At 34.7% G+C, this 2,500-nt stretch overlaps 1 protein-coding gene across 1 annotated transcript in view; it reads left to right on the top strand.

The window, feature by feature from the left end:
* LOC135092736 (E3 ubiquitin-protein ligase TRIM9-like) overlaps nt 1–2,500 on the top strand; it is a 28,091-nt gene that overhangs the window by 18,036 nt on the left and 7,555 nt on the right.

Consider the following 2,500-nt stretch of genomic DNA (forward strand, 5'->3'; position numbering starts at 1 on the left):
TGATATTTCCCCTTATGTGACCTCGTTTTCCTCCTCCCTCCTCCCGTGTGACCTATTATTCCCCCACGTGACCTTGTTCTTGACCCAGTGATTATTCGATGTTTTTTTTGCTGTTATTTCCAGTGTGACCTTGCTTCTGAATCCTGTGACTTTGTTTTCCAGTTTCGTGACCTTTTTTTTTTTGCAATTGTTTCCTCTTTCATGGGGTATCTTTTGTATTTTGACCTTCCATTCTTTCTTTCTTTCTTTCTTTCTTTCTTTCTTTCTTTCTTTCTTTCTTTCTTTCTTCCTTCCTTCCTTTCTCGTGACCTGGTCTGTTTAGTGCTCTCTCTCTCTCTCTCTCTCTCTCTCTCTCTCTCTCTCTCTCTCTCTCTCTCTCTCTCTCTCTCTCTCTCTCTCTCTCTCTCTCTCTCTCTCTCTCTCTCTCACACACACACACACACACACACACACACACACACACACACACACACACACACACACACACACACAAACACACACACTAAATAGTTTTACTAAATCGTTATATAAAGCTGTTTGCTGATGATGCAAAAATAATGAAAATAATAAAGGATGAAAATGACTGCAAGGAGTTACAAAAGGATATTGACAAGATACATGCATGGAGCCAAACATGGAAACTAGAATTTAACGCCAGAAAATGCCACATGTTGGAAATGGGAAAACGTAAAAAGAGACCTTCATGGAAGTACAAAATGGAGGAGAAATAATAATGAAAAGTAATGAGGAAAAAGATTTGGGAGTAATGATCCAGGACGCACTATCACCTGAAAGGTACATGAACAGAATATTTGGCTTTATATACAGCTTGTTAACAAACATTAGGGTGGTGTTTGACTATTTAGATAAAGAAATGATGAAGAAAATTATAACAAACATGATATGACCTAAATCGAAATATGCAGCAGTAGTTTGGGCTCCACATAGCAAAAAAGATATATGGAAACTGGAAAGAATGCAGAGGATAGCAACAAAGATGGTGCCAGTATTGAAAGACTTAAGCTATGAAGAAAGACTTGGAGAGATGGGATTACCAACACTACAAGAGAGAAGAGAAAGAGGAGACCTGATAACAATATACGAATTGGTAAACAATATAGAAAGAATAGACAGAAATGACTTGCTACCACAGATGGAGGAGGGAGAGAGACAGATGAGGGGGCATGGGGAGAAAGTAAAGAAGAGTGGGTGTTCAAGAGACATCAAGAAATACAGCTTTCTGTATAGAACTACTGAAATCTGGAATGATATGAAGGAAGAGGTGGTTGTGGCAAACAGTGTACACAGGTTCAAAGAGAAACTGGATAAATGTGGTTACAGAGATGAGACAAAATGACCTTGGGTTTGTGGCCTGTACAATACAACTACGTAAACACACACACACACACACACACACACACACACACACTGTTATATTGCTGTTCCATAAATGTAAACACACACACACACACACACACACACACACACACACACACACACACACACACACACACACACACACACATACATACATATTAATCACCACCACCACCATCATCACTTCTGCTACCACCACTACTACTGCTACCACAATTACTGCTACTAATACCACCACTATCATTACCATTTCCTTATTTATTTATTTATTAATCCATCTATCTGTGCATATATCTATCAGTCTGTCTGTCTGTCTGTCTGTCTGTCTGTCTTTCTGTCTGTTTGTCTATCTATCTATCTATCTATCAATCTGTATCTATTGATCTGTCTGTGTATCTATCCATCCAATCATTATCATTATTATTTTTAGTAGTAGTAGTACATTTTATTGATTTTTTTAGTACAAGGGAGAGTGACCCACAAAAAAAAATCAAGGAAAATACCTATTAATTATTATCAAGAAAAGAAAAGAAAGAATTAGGGGAAAAAGAAAGAATCGGTAAAAAGAAAGATTAGAAAAGAAACGCTTACTAATTAAAAAAAAAAAAGAATTAGGAAAGAAATGAGAGATTTGGAGAAAGAAAGCAAAGAATTTTGGAAAAATAGGAAAACTTGTCAAAAAAAGAACTAAGAATTGTGAAAAAAAAAGAATAATGGAAAAAAAGGAAAAACATGTTTGGGAAAAACAAACAAAAGAATTTGGGAATAAGAGGAAAAAAAATAGAAAAACTACAATTGACAAAAAGAAATGATAATAATAATAATAATAATAATAATAATAATAATAATAATAATAATAATAATAATAATAATTGTCAAGAAAGAAAAAAAGAATAATGAAGAGTAAAAAAAAAATGTTTGGAAGAAAGAAAGAAAGAAAAAAATATGAATTATTGCCCCTCACCCCAAAAAATTAAAACAATAATACTAAATTGAGCCATTTCCAAGTCGGCCACATATTGCATTCCATCTCTTCATAACTTCCATATTTCTTCCTTAATCTTCAGTGCAGTATTCACACACCTATAGAAGACTTCTGCTTCATTTTTTACACTTATCAGCA

This window comes from Scylla paramamosain, chromosome 40 (genome assembly GCF_035594125.1).
Source record: "Scylla paramamosain isolate STU-SP2022 chromosome 40, ASM3559412v1, whole genome shotgun sequence".
In the NCBI taxonomy this organism is placed as follows: domain Eukaryota; kingdom Metazoa; phylum Arthropoda; class Malacostraca; order Decapoda; family Portunidae; genus Scylla; species Scylla paramamosain.